The sequence below is a fragment of the Pyxicephalus adspersus genome, chromosome 3 (genome assembly GCF_032062135.1).
Source record: "Pyxicephalus adspersus chromosome 3, UCB_Pads_2.0, whole genome shotgun sequence".
In the NCBI taxonomy this organism is placed as follows: Eukaryota; Metazoa; Chordata; class Amphibia; order Anura; family Pyxicephalidae; genus Pyxicephalus; species Pyxicephalus adspersus.
In genome coordinates this window covers 142,157,373-142,171,765 of record NC_092860.1, presented here as the reverse complement: position 1 = coordinate 142,171,765, position 14,393 = coordinate 142,157,373, and the positions used below count along the sequence as shown (strand labels likewise).

The 14,393-nt window shown below is 38.4% G+C and overlaps 1 protein-coding gene across 1 annotated transcript in view; it reads right to left on the bottom strand.

Moving 5' to 3' along the window:
* CTBP1 (C-terminal binding protein 1) overlaps window positions 1-12,315 on the bottom strand; it is a 269,296-nt gene extending 256,981 nt beyond the window's left edge. The window contains exon 1 of the mRNA XM_072406893.1: window positions 11,896-12,315. The gene's annotated coding sequence lies outside the window, so the exon portion shown is untranslated. The remainder of the gene's footprint in view (window positions 1-11,895) is intronic.
* Window positions 12,316-14,393: the final 2,078 nt, after the last annotated feature.

Genomic DNA, 14,393 nt, shown 5'->3' with positions numbered 1-14,393 from the left:
TACTTGGTTGAGTAATTTTCCCCCAGCATAGTTAAGATTTAGTAATACCTACCTGTGAGTTGACTGGCTTTTTAATATTGCCTAAATATATCTATTTCTGCATTTCATAAACACTTGCGCAGCAGATAACAGCCTGAGCCAGAGGAAACACATTACCTCTAATAAATGTGTGTCCGGACCTTCAAGTCTAAAACGTGAGTCTTTTAAATAATACATCAGAGTTTAGCTGGGAACGTCTGCATTGTGTCTCTATGAATATTATGTATGTTTTTATTCTGTAGTGTGAATGGGTGATCAGTTTGGATCCGGGCAGTAGTGAGATGAATGAGGCTTCATGTGAGATTGTCCTAGGCTCTAACATAGAGCTGCAGATAGAATGAGAATATGCTTCCTTATATCTAGAGATATTATAGACACATGCAGGGGCCCATGGGGCTTTGTGGGTCCAGTGTTTGATTTACTATAGCCAATATCTTTCTCCGAAACCCCAGGCATGTAGTGTTTACATTGCTGCCTATCTTTAGCTTGCATGTAATTAGAAATAATAAAGTTATATCAGCAAATTATCTTTTTGTGGGTTTATGGGAAGTTTATATAAAAAGGGATTGTAAGCACTCTGATTCATTTCAGTGACAACCAGGGGTTAGGGGAGGTTGAGGACCGATAAACTAATTCAGCAGTCCCACTTTCAAAGATGGCAATCTGAACTTTGATTTGTGGTGTTTATCTTTTGTTTCCCCTTTCTTTAGAGCTTATGTCCAAATTATTTGCCAAGTGAATTTGTTTAGCTAAAAAACACGTTTCTGTTGGAACTGAGATGAGTGAATGTACACTAAAGAATTCGAAAGATATATAGTAGTGTGAACGTACAAGATCTTTCTAAATAAATATGCCCTATAACGTGCTTTCAATTTGTTTAAAACCAGCACTACAGTGGGGGTGAAAGAGTGGCCAGGTGCCACCCATAGTAACATTCATCAGTAATGTGATCCCAGCAAGAAAAAAAGCTGCAAGTGAAAGGGGTACAGATTGTTCACTATACGGGCCAGCAGGAGGTGAATATTAGGAATGTGAACATATCAGCTTCTGGCTGGTATGAGGTGGGTGCGATCCTATGGGTAAGTGTTTTTTTCTCAATATAAATCACATGTTGCCTGCCCAATGCTACAATAGGGGCCTATTACTTAACCCAACATAAAAGTAGCAAAACACATAAGTAAAAGCACAAGTATATGAACACTAGGCTTGCACATGTGTATGACTAAGGACTGCTCAACTCATATTGGGTACTTTAGAGAGAAATAATTCTAAGCCCCTCATTTCCTGGTAACTCTACACCTCTGAGGAATTTGTATCATTGTCTTTTGATAATTTTGAGTACTACTGAGTATGGGCCAACTAGGCATAAAATATTTGCCTATTATACTTGGCACAATCCTAAAAAATGTATTTTGCTTGTGGTTTTGGCAATAAAATGTATTTGAGTGTATGCAGCAGAGGCCACTACTGCAAATTCCAGTGGTTGGTACCTGCTCCTTTTTCGAAGAAAATATTATTTTATTTATTCCAATAGAAAGGCTGTCTGTTATATGTCCCATGGATGGATGGATCATTTTGAATGGGCTGCCAATGCACTCCAGCATAAGGAAAACTGGACCTGCACCATTTAACGCAGTATACCACAATGCGCACTATGGGCTTCTTATGATACGCAGCTATTTCCATTAAAAGACAACTACATAGGTTTAGAAAGAAACAAGAAAGGTTTGATTCCCCATAATTCCATACATCTCAAAAGGATATGCAGTGCAATAAAAAGCAAGTCAGATGAAGCCTAGGAACTGCCATGTGTAGTGGAAAATAAAGTCAAAGCAAACTTGCTAAACGACTCACTTGCAGTATTTTAGCTTGTACAAACAATGATTTATTTACTTTCAGTTTGCTTTTGTTCCTATGGCCATTTTGTTTAGGAAAATCTATTCCCTAGCATAGCCCCTTTTTCTTTTATAGCTCGCTAGTAACTAATACTGGCCCTGTTCCTCCTCCCCACACCTTGCCAAATCCTTGTACATAGTTGCTTACCAAAAAGGAATACTACTCCATAGAGTAGCTTTATTCAACCCTCTTACCCTAAAGGAACCCTTTGAAATCAATGTTAGGTCTTTGGAAATCCCTGCTTAATCAGGGGTCATTCGGTGCCTAGTCTTGGTGCTTGGAATGCCACCCTTATGGGCAGCTAAAAATTGGTGCCATGACACTGGTTCTGCCGAATGGTGGTATACCCTATGCAAGCACCATTAGATGGGTCAGTCAACAGCAGATCAAGGAACCCACAGAGGAACCCATGTGTTTTAGGAAACTCTGGTTGATCACGGAAACTCTGGAATATAATTTGGTTGCTAAAATCACATCCAAAACTAATGTACCCTACAGCATGGCCTTCAAATGTCTACAATATGGAGGCTGTTATAGATAAATACCATACAACAAATACAAAATAAAAATATAAAAATACATACAATACAATAAATATAGAAAATTATATAGGAACGTTAGTGTTGGTAAGAGTAATCTGGTACTGTTTGAGGCAGGCACGTGCACAATTTTACAACAGTATACAGTGTATAACACCAAGACTTCCTTTTATGTGACTTCAAATTAGTTCTGTGAATCAGCTTCATGACCCATGGTTTAATTTGTTTAATGAATATTTTATTTCTTTGTTTGCTACAAATTAAGAGTACTTTTGTTAAGAAAAAAAAAACAGAATGGTTTGATTGGGAGAAGGGGACAGAGTTTGTGGCGGTATAACAATTATGCTGCATTAAAACACATAAGTTACATTTTGTTTTAATTAGCAAAGGAACCGCCAACTGTTCAACAGGATAACCAGGACAGTGAAATTTTTTCTATGAAGGAATCATAAAATTTGTTTGTTTTGTATTTGATGTCCATATTTGCCATGAAAAAAAATTGGCTTGGAAATCTGTGACGTGGGAATGTTTGGTTTTCCCACCAAGATTGTGTTCTGGAGTTAAAGGCATATTACAAGGGAATCAAAACATAGTTCATGCTCACGTTCATGAAAAGGGAAATACCTCTCAAATAAGCTTTTTGTGTTTTTATCTGCAAATTTTAAGTTTTTGTCAGGGTCTCTATAATGCCCATCTAAAGCTACAGGTCCAACTAAGACCACCCTATCTACATAGTGACAATCCTGCTAATTACACCACTCTAATAAAGATAGTATAATAATAATAGATCTACTAGTAGGATCAAATTAAAAGGCTCTTACCATAAAAATGTTATTCACATGGCTGTTAATGAAAAATTTCCAGTGTTCCAGAGCATCCAGTAGGAAAAAACAGTCACTGCTTTTATCTTTCCTAGTCCGGGGTGGCCGGTCTTGTATCCGCCCCTCCTGTGGTTCCTGCAGGTGGCCTGTAGTGGGTGGGCCTGCTGGGTCCATCCCACTTTGTTGTTTTTAGGAAAAGAGATCCACATTGCTTACAAATTTAATTGTTGTAGCTACACAAATACAGCTGCCAACACGTTTCAGGGCTCAAGTCCCTCATCACCAAGGCTTTTGGTAGCATGGAATGAAGTACATTGAGTCAACGCAATTCTAAAGATCTAAGGACTGCTGTGCCAGCCAACAAATAGTAAAGGAGAGGCAGCATGCATGTCAAGTAGTGGGTGATGTTTTAGTGACAAAATTTTACTGCAAAATCAAAATAATGGTTCAAGGTATTTTATGGGGACATACCAGGATCATGCTAGATTTTTCTCTTACATTGGCACCACTGCGCCCTAAGGATATTCTTATTCCTAGAAATGGCCCTGATCTAGAGAGTATCTCGGGCTGCCCACCTAGGTTTTAGAAAATGAAACACATACCCACATTCTCTGTAGCCCGGGGCGTCATACTGTAACCATGTAATTGTTACCACATTGCATACAAGTGACAGTCATAATGTCCTGGCACAAAAATCAGCTGTAACAGAGGATCCCTCCTTCTCCCTTCTGGAATACATTCGGCGTCTCTCATGCATGTGACTGGCTTGTATTCTAATATTAATTCATCTGGAAGCCCCTAAGCATAATTAATTCCTTGCAAATATTTAAGTTCTATAAATAGTTTCCAGGACAACACATTTTGTAAGTGCAAATTTGGCAAATGAAATGTGCCATTGGCAAATCCATCTTCTGGGAATAAAGAATTACATTTCTTCTTTCTCCTTGCATTTTTAAGATCATTTATACCTTGTTATATACTTGGGTTTTTCAAATGAATATCTTACTGAAGAGTTTTTTGTATAACTGAGCTGCCCTGCTAAATATTTTAAGTACAAGTAACAAAATCACCACCATTATTAAAAGGAAACCTTTAAGGATGTTATACATAGCTGCCAACTGCCTATTAATTCCTGGAATTGTTCCATAAGGAGCAACGGGGACAAAAAACACCAAGTGGTCCCTGATGTCTGCTCTTTTTTTATATTCATTTATTTATATTTTTAATATTTCTGTCTATATTTTCACTGCATCACCCAGGTTCTCCCATGGTGGTCTATATTTTCCAGTCTTGGAGAACTTTAATAATCAGGTCGATGTCTCACCATGTTTGTATGGGTTTCTTTGTTGGTACTCCGCTTTCCTCCCACATCACAAAAATGTATGGGTAGGTTAACCACCTCACCCAGCTCCTAAATTTGCCAAAGACTATTGAAGGAATATTAGATTGTGATGTGATTTATTCTGTATAAAGCGCTGTAGAAAATGTCAACCCTATATAAATAAATATTATTAATAAAAAGCCCATAGGCTAACTAAGACATAGGATAATTGTCACAAATTAATAGTAAACTATCATAGAACTACAGGCTAATATTCTTAGAGTTAATTTTCGGTTCTAGATTTCCTGACCAATTGCTTTGGATCGCTCAATATAAGGTTCAATCACATTGTTATCTCCTACCATCTGATCTCAAAAGGTGGATACAATACAAGGAGTTAAACCCTTTCTTTTATGGATAATCATCTTCAATTTCCACTGGACATATGTATGCAGAAAGCTGCAACACTCAATCAAATATCAGAACATTAAAAGACTTCACAAACAATTGATTGCATTGATTAACTCTTGTTCGCCCATTGCCTTGTAAAGTGTACATTCCAATCTAACAAAATCATTTTCCATCTCCTCTGACTTGGGGAATATATCTGAACTACCAAGCTGTTCCAATTTAGCTTAAAATGAAACTTCAAACCCTTAGCTTAAATATAGCTAATTTTCCTGATTTAGCAGTAAAAATCCTGCAGCTGAAAAAAATGAGCATTTGAAAGTACAGCTAACACATTTTATAGAGCAATATTAGTTTAAAGTGGAGCTAAGCATTAAAATGTAAGAACATAGTTTACAACTTCATATGTGAAGGCTCAATTTATATACTCGCCAGTGATAAATGGATAATCTTAAGTGACTAGCATCAGTTCTGCAGTCTCAGCTTTTTCTCGCTGGAAGCTGCCATAATTACATTTTTTAATACATGTAGAGACAAGAAAAATCCATGATCATTGAAAATCTGTACTGTAGCTATTTATTAAAGAGACGAACCACTAAAAGGGGTCTTTTTCCATTTTTACCATTTTACTTACCGGTACTTTAATTCATGGGTACATAATGCATTAGGTTTTCTCTCTTCATCCCTGCAGAGTGGTCAGGTCTTCTTCTAGTGCCCATGGGTTCTCTTGGGTACCATAGGAAGACAACTCAGAAGCAAAGTTGTGAATGGGTAAGAGGGGAGTGGGCAGGCGAGTTTAGGGGTGCACTTTATTTTCCCCCCTTTAGTTTTGCAGAGGTGACACAGCACCCCAGGATCATCATTATACAGCTACCTTTTTTCTTAACAGATTTTGCTACATCATCAGATAGAACACCAAAGAACTAAGGATGGAGCAACCATGAAAATACAAGGTCATGGGAGGATGTGAGTTGAGTGTTAGCAATTACTTATCATCATTGACAAAATCATTATTAGGACATGGCCCTAACACCTTCTCTGTTGGCTCTTTGCCCAGATTTACAATGCACAAAACACAACAATCAGTTACTTGTTTCTTAAGGATGTGGGAAAGAGTGGAGAGTTAGCATCGTGCAGTGACTACCATCTTGGAAGCATCTCTGAGAAAAGTGACCTTTTTACAAAGATGTAACCAAAAAACAATTTTGGAGCAAAGGTCTATTCTGTTTCTTCCCCTCTGATAACTGATGGGTTAATATTCCACCAGTAGCAGGAATTATTTGTATACCAGGAACAAGGATCCACAGAATGCATGAAGCAGAAGCATGGAGATCCTTGCACTGCAGGTGCTCGTGTACATCCTCCTCTCCAGCAAGCAGTTTACAGAAGCTGAAATTCCTACACAGCTATGAGGGTACAGAATTTGGAAGCTGTGCACATTCGTTCTACTAAAGAAAGTGGCAGTTGTTCAATTGTTAAGCACAATCATTATGTGGAGAAAATGCTAAGAAAAAAAGACTGGTGTGAATAACAAAATGGCAAATCAATATATAACTAGAGAAGTTTTTGGATGGTTTGTATGAGAGTCCTTTACAGTTTACAGCTTGACTTCCAATCTTCACTCCTAAGGGCAAAGTAAAGATGCAAAAAGAAAAATAAGCATGAACAGGTTGTGGGGGTTTAAATTGAGGCTTTTTAGAACATCTTAGAAATTGGCAAAATCAGGGCATGCTGTTGAGTAAATAAAGGCTTCTGCTGGAAAGTCCAAACTTTGGCCCACATGTTGACACATTTAGAAGTTACTAATGGCCTAACAACATGATGATGTCTTTAGTGACTAATTACAAAAAATGGTGCACCAAAAAGTAGGTATCTATAGACACCTTTACTTGCAATTGCATTTAATTGTTACAAGGTGAAGTTTTCTAAAGTTTACTTTAAGGATCCCTATTGTGGTAAAAATGTATAGGACTCAATAAAGAAGGCTAAATAAATTGTTTAGGGGTGCAGTGGGAAGTAAATGCTCCTGAGGGTTCAAGTTTTTTTTTTCACAGAAAGAAAAAAAAGTCTGAAAAGTAAAATAAAAAAAAATATAAAGCAACAGTACAAAAACAAAGATCAAATCTACTACATTACAAACAAACAACACTAAATGAAATAAACCAAGCTAACCTTAATAAACCTAAAATAGCAAAATACCATTAAAAAAGGAAAACACAGTGGAGAAAAAGCATCTTTGTACAAAGGGCCCTCCAACTGACTGAGATTCACTTTGCCTCTACTCCCCTCCCATTACAGCTCCTTTCTGCTGCCTCATCCAATGAGAATAGCTGGTGCGTCTGGGTTTGAGGAAACATGTGACTTTCACCCGCCTAGAAGAGCATATCACCTCTCCTAGCATTCAACACCAGCTAACACTGGGATATAAGTGACATCTGGGACTGAGGAAGGGGTGGCAAAGGAACACTGGAGGGCTATCAGTGGGTCAAGGGACCCCTTGAATGGTAATGGCAATACCCTGAGCAAGGTAATAATGTCTCTTTAAAAATTCTTTTGCTTAAGCAGCTAAATGAGCTCAGCTAAAAGTTTCTGCTTTGGCGGAAGTCACTCTATGTTCATAGGAATACAACCCACATAAACATTCTGTCTGCCGCAGTCAGTCAGCGCAATAATAAAACAGTTAAAAACCACCACTGCCAAAAAAGATCTAGCGGCGAGAAATCATTTTAAAACATATTTCCCTGTTTTCTTTTTATATCAGACACATCATTTATTTTATATGACCACCATAAAAGCATTTGATTTTTACAGGTGGGTATAAATTTAAACACGGAGAGAAGGCTTCTTTTGGTCACATAGAATAAGAATAACCTTTGCATAAGAAGCAAAAGAAAAAAAATTAAATCAATTCTATCCAATATTTAAAAAGTCAAAATTGAACAAAGAGACCTAAGATGCCAAGATAATCCATCTGCCCAGTACTCCAGCTTGTTCATCCAGGCATAGCTACAGTGCATTGGTGTACCCCACTACTGCAACTCTAGTAGAACCCCTTCTATAGGAAACAGAAGGAATCCAAAACACACATATGGTGGAGGGGTCTTTGCTGCTCTTTACATACAAAATATCTCATTAAAAAAAATCAGAATTTCACAGCCATCAATTAGTTTTAGCTCTTCCTAGAAATACTTACTGTAACTGATAATATAGAATTGGAGGGAGCTACAAAAGTGTCATTTATTATTTTATAGCGCTGCAATATTATGCAGTGCTGTACAAAGTCCATAGTCATGTCACTAGCTGTCCCTCAAAGGGGCTCACAATCTAATTTCCCCACCATTGTCATATGTCATTAACACAGTCCAAGACCAATTTGGGGGAAGCCAATTTAACTACATTTTTTTTTTGGAATATGGCAGGAAATCCACGCATACACATGGAGAACCTGCAAACTCCATGCAGATATTGTCCTGGCTAAGATTAGAACCTGGGACCTTATGGATCATTGTATATAGTGAGTCAGTGGGCCTGTGGCTATATTAGTGTTTTATATAAGAATTAGGAATGTAGAAGTGATCCACTACCATTGGACTTTGTATTGGATACAAAATCTGGAGCTGCACCAATTATAAAAGGCTTTATCGTATTATAGTGTCCTGGCCGAGATTCCAAACTGGAACCTAGCCTTGCAAAGCCCAGAGTGCTAACCTGCAACCCCGGTGCTGCACTTTTTAGGGTCATGATGCTGTAATGTGGCTTCAAAACGTGTGTATGTATATTGCAAATTTAGTTAATTTTCTGGCATCTGCACAACATTTTTGCTGGGTTACAGTACTGTCTCAATAGCTTTAGCCACTGCCTTGTTTTTTTCCCAAAATAGGCTGAGCAATTAAAGCAAGCATCATCATTATCCTCTACAGTAGTGACATGGAGGTCAGAGGAAAGAACCAGTGCTGCAGGGGACAGAGACAAATAGTCACTTTTATAGTGGACGTCGGTCAACCATTTCTCCTGAACGGATCTTGCAGCTTGAAAGCGAAGTATTTAAAATCTGATTTTGCAGGGAAACACATGACAGGGTCCCTTTACCACTTTTCTTTAATAGGACAGAAAGAATAGGCTAAAGGTGGAATACCAAGATGTGTCTGGACTCTTGTTTTACATAGCTGTTTAAGTTTGCAAAAGTACCCTAAAAAAGATTAACAAAGACGCCCACTAACTGCCGTGTGACAACTCTTAACCTGCTGGATAAATGCTGCCAATCAGGCTTGTACATTGTTTAAGAGTACAGGCCTGTGGTGTGCCATTACTCTGAGAGTGAACGTTTCACTTATACTGTTGTTGTCAAGAGCAGCCATAGTTTCGGTCTTATATATTCAACTGCGATTTAGATTTCTGGACTTCCCAAGTCCAAGCAACGGACTGGCTACCCCTGAAGCCTTTTTACAGAAACTTAATCAAAGTCACTTAATCAATAATGATCATTTCAGGTGACAGCAGGAATAAAAGCGCTTTGTATAGAGAACCTGTTTGGGCGGTATTTTTTGTTTTTTATGGACCAATACCACATGGGGGATCACTTAATACCATCATAGGATGCCTGTGTTGATTCTACATTTGCACCTTAGACAATCATGAACACGTATGTGAGTGAGTGTGTGTTTAACAAGAAAAAAAGAAATGAAAAGGCTGAGATTGTTATTATATAGAAGAAACTGTGCTGACGAGGGAACCCAATCTACATACCCAACTGCAAGCTGCCAGCGCTGTTTCATACCATTGCTGGTCTCTATTTACACATGAAGCTGTAAAAGTTAATTTGGTAATTATTTGGCTCGCCATTAATTACCAATGATCAATTGCATGTTTCACATTGAAGGGGTTTGTCACAAAGATTGTCACAAAGACTGTCATGACAATTTTGATGCAAAATTCACCGAGGGACCATTGCTACTGGCGCTGACTCGTGTCTGCTATTTGTACAATAACAGTGAGCAAGACTAATTGGGAAACTTTTAGTTTGGTACACCAAGTGTGAGAGTTGGCACCTCCATGGCAAACTATGCTGTTATCAATCCATATACCATTGAGAATTGTAGGGTTACTTTGAAAGAGGTCTCAAAATTGGGATCTCTTTCCAAAGCACCAGATACTGACCAGTATATGGGCCCCTATACTCTCCCAAGTGGCCCAGTTCACCATGCAAAATATGCTGTTGGCAGATTAATGTCAATGCTGTTGGGTGATCATAATAATTTCCCCAGCCTGCATACTCAACAAGATCTAGATCATCCATAAGACAACCCTTGGTGAGAGCAAATGAATGTCTAGGGGTTCTAGCTTTTACCTCCAAGCCAGATAAATAGCACAGTTAAAAGAGTGTAAAACTCTGTATGTTCTCATCACTTAACAAGTAAAGATGAACATATGTGCAATCAGTGTTTTATGGGATCATGCCAATATAAGCACTGTATATAGTGAGGCTTCTTTTGTGTCTATTGTACTCTTTGCCTATGACAATGAAAGGGATGAAGGGTCCAAACTGCTACCATTCTACTTTAACTCACCCATGCCCCCAATACAAATGCCAGCACTCCCTCTTGTATACTGGGTATAACATTAACTAAACATGTAAAGCTGGTCTTCCTCGTCCTATTGGGCTTGTTCCTATTTTCTGCTCATTTAAAAGACCACTCAAACCCCATCTTTTCAAACTTGCCTACCTGTCTTCCTATGTCCCCTAAAACCCTCACTACTACCCCACCATTCCATATCCCCCTCCTATTGTGTGCTATTTCTCTCACCTCCTAGATTGTAAGCTCTTCTGGGCAGGGTCCTCTCCTCTTGTGTCTGTTTGTCATTTGCAACCCTTATTTAATGTACAGCACTGCGTAATATCTTGGCGCTATTTAAATACAGTTTTTTATTATTAATAATAATAATAATAATAATAATAATAATAATGATTTATTACATCAATATTACATCAATTTACATCAATAGATAGATAGATAGATAGATAGATAGATAGATAGATAGATAGATAGATATACTGCTGGAACCAGGAAAGGCAAAAATAAGCAAACTGAACTTGAACAAATTTGGTTAATTTTTACATTGAATAAACTTTCAGAAAGTCAGTTTTTGTCCCCGTTAAATATTACTCTACACAAATTTGTTAATATTAATAAAGCCTTCATTGTTTAATCTGCAAATCACTGTAACACACCTGCAGGCTTTGATAAAGCTGAAAGATGCAGCAAAAGTTGTTAAGATCAGAAATGAGTTGGAAGCTTTATTGGACTTTTATAGCATAGCCTGGTCACACACATTACAGGTGACCTGATTTTGAATAGCTGCAGGTAAGTGACACATCGTAATCATATAAGATTATATGGTCTAACTTTAAAGTACCGCAATAAGCCAACACAGCCCGGTCACCTCCCAGCCCTCAGCCTGTGACTGGCTCATCAAGGAGCAGCAGCAGATAGATTAAGTCATTTCATTGCTCTCTCCTCCTCTCAGCATGTTCCATGTCAGCACATGGTCATGTAGCTCACCTAATATTGCCCCTCCCTCTCCTCCCTCATAGAATTACAAGAGAATGTTATCAAGCCAGATTCAGGTATTTATACTAGCGGCATTTAGAATAAATCACTGATTTATTTTTTTTTTTATATTGCATTCATTGCTATTGTAATTTTACCATTTGATTTATTTTTATCACATTATATTATTTCCCTTCAAGATCTGCAAACTTTCAACATGCCCAAGAGTTGGAATGACATCACGATCAATAAGACGATAAACAGATATACAACATGACAAATTGCTGCAAAAATGAATTATTATAAAAAACCCTGGTACTTACAGTGCATGCATGCGTCCGTTCACATCGTCACTTCTGATTTCCACAAAAACCAAAACAATAAAGCAGAAGAATCTCAGAGAGGGAGGAGGAATAAAAAGAAGAATAAATCTCACAGGGGTAAAATTGGTGTCTGTGCTTTCTGTGATCCTCTGTGATCTGTGACGCTTGAACCTCGCAGCATGTTAGCGACCGGCACTGAAGACATCACTGTCCTTTCTCGACGCCTTTGCTTTCACGCCGCCACATCCAGACCCAAAACAGATTTCTTTTCTCATCGCCAGCTAATGAACTCACCTCCCAAGGAACCCTGTTATAATTTCTGCACCGCAAGGCACACACACCCCTGTGGGCAGCGCCAAGCGTTAACTATTCATGTCTCCTGCTGATCATAAAGCAATGTGGACTTATTCTGACAGTCTTGCCGCTTCCATCTTTGCCAAACGCCACTTCAACTGCCAAGCAGCCGGTTCGCTCAGTTCTATCCGCATCCACCCCTTTGCACTATAGTTCAATGGACGTTAACCTCATCCGTGCCAAAGCAGAGAAGGAATGGTGACGAATGTGGATTTTGCCACGACCGAAGAGCAAGTTCGAGGTGCAAGCGAATGAGCGTTGATAGCCGAGTAGCCAACGTGCAAATTTTGCATTCGTGCAGCAAATTTAAAGTCGTGTTCGAATAAATATTGAGCACTTATGTGCAGATTTCCCTCAATTTATAGAAAAGTAAGCAATAGAAGAGTCGCTTTCAAGCGGTTGGCTGGCTGTTTGATAACAAATTGATCGATTTACAAATTGGAGCCGTGGAACTGCGACTGGACAGAGCAGAATTACGGTCTTATAAAGGATCAATATTGGTTCTTTGACGTGACATGAGCAATGCAAAACTGAAATGTTAGTCTTGTGCAGAGTTGGTCTCTAAGTAAAACAAAGTTGTTGTAAAAATTCCCCTATTTTCTATGTTTAGCAGAAAAGAGAACAAATGCTGCAACATTCGGGGGCCATTTTTGGAAGAATTGTTCTCTTGGATAATTGGCCCCTGGAAGAGCAGCAATCTCACTAAGAAGGATGAGACCTTAAGCTACGTACACATGTCTGATAATCATCATCTGAGACAAGCACAAATGAAAATGTGAATAAGTACAGCAATCCCCTGATGTAGTTTATCAATCCGCCATGACTGATTGATCGGGAATGTGAACTCCTTTGGAGGACGGTACAGTGGGGTGCAGCTCGCTCCTCCTCCCTCCTTCCCCTCTCAATTGAACAGCACTCCATTGTTTACCTATCACTGATCATGAAAAATTGTCTGACAACCATCACACATCTATATGGGGCTTTACTGTTGGTTGTTCTTGGCTAGAGATTTGCCAATATATGGCCAGGCTAAAGCAGCAAGGTGCCAGACACCTGGCCAATTTAACCAGATCTGGTGATGATCTTGTGTCTATGGTGGCCCATGTCTGCAGGATAATGGGTCCTAAAAGGTTGAGACTTTAAAAAAAAATTATTAAAAAACTGTCCCAATTAGTACATTGCAAGCTCTTCTGAGCAGGGTCCTCTCTTTCTCTGCGTAATATTTTGGGGCTATATAATTACTGTTTATTAATTAATTTTAAATGATAAATGAAGCGATAACAAAGTTACCAAAAGAAACACCTGCTGCACTCTTTTTTCAGCGCATTACAACTTCTCAGTATAAGGATTGGTCCTGTTACCTGTTGCTGTTACCCCATCTTTCTATATAGTCATTGTCTAATATTGATAGAAATATGAGAGCCCATGTTGCTGGTTTTATAGATTTAGGATGCAGGGTTGTCATTCTCACCTTATTACTTAGTGAGTAATGGCCCAGTCTTCTCCTACCTACTTGTTCCAGGTGAGTTGGCTGCCCATACCTGGCTTGATTTACTCATTGCATTGACTGATCATCATTTTTTTAATTGATCATAAATCATTTTTTTTTCTGAATTTGATCAACCAGTAAACCAAGTGAATCCAAAAAACAGCCAGGTCGGTAAATAAGCATGGATCCTATAGTTTTTTGAGATTTCTCTATTGATTTCTCTTTCATGGAGTCTTGAAGCATTTGCACATATACTCATCATAAATATTTGAAAGATTGATCAAATGAGAATCATATGAATGCATGACTTTGTATTTTCATTGATTACAAAGAATCAATACTAAAGAGTTGATTGCAGCGAGTGGTAGTACAATTGATTGTGTTTGGATTGACACTCCACATGGCTATAAAACAAAGGTCCCGAAATGCTTTAGGCATGGTGCACAGGATGCTACAATGGTCCACACATGGTGGCCCAGCCCCAGTTTGGGTCAGAATATGTAATTATTATTATTTCACAGTATTTATATAGCACCGACATATTACGCAGTGCTGTACAAAGTCCATTGTCATGGCACTAACTGTTCCACAAATCTAATACCCTACCATAGTCTTATGTATTTATTTGTCTAAGATCAATTTAGGGGGGAAACCA